The following is a 575-nucleotide window of genomic DNA, read 5'->3' as shown; positions in this document are numbered from 1 at the left end:
CCGTCCGTCTGTCGGTGCGCGCGCCGCCCTGGCAGCGGGACTGCGCCCACAGGCGGGCGCATGCGCTGGCGCCGGGCCCGGGCCGGCCGAGGGTGGCGGGGGCCAGGGAGGGGCGGAAGGAGGGCCGGCCGGCAGCCCCCTCCCTCCCCTTCCTTAAAGGGGACTCCCCCCCGCGACCCCGCCTGCCAATCCTGGCCTGGGAAGGAAGGCGAGGACTTGGGGCAGACCGAGGCAGAACTTCCTAGTTGAGCGAAGGAAGGGGCCCTCCGGCTGCCTGAGTTACATCCATTCGTGGGGTGGGCGTGGGGGAGCAGAACTCAAAGGCAAGACTGTCCCTGCCCTCAAGGAGACTGAGGAAGCGGGCAAAAATAATAGCTGTCTGTGCATTTTGGGACCTACTGTGTGCCAGAGCTTCCACACTCCTTAAATCCTTGCACGACCCCCGAGTGCGTATGTGCGGGGAGAGGGGTGGAGGTTGGGTCCATTCCACAGGTGGAGGCAGAGAAAGGTAAGGCAGACCACAGAGCAAGTGCCAGGGCCGAGACCCAAACCTTTTCTGATGCCTCTTTGGCTTC

Source organism: Ceratotherium simum, chromosome 33, assembly GCF_057802395.1.
Source record: "Ceratotherium simum simum isolate JZ-2026a chromosome 33, ASM5780239v1, whole genome shotgun sequence".
Taxonomy (NCBI): Eukaryota; Metazoa; Chordata; class Mammalia; order Perissodactyla; family Rhinocerotidae; genus Ceratotherium; species Ceratotherium simum.
This window is presented reverse-complemented; position numbering follows the sequence as displayed.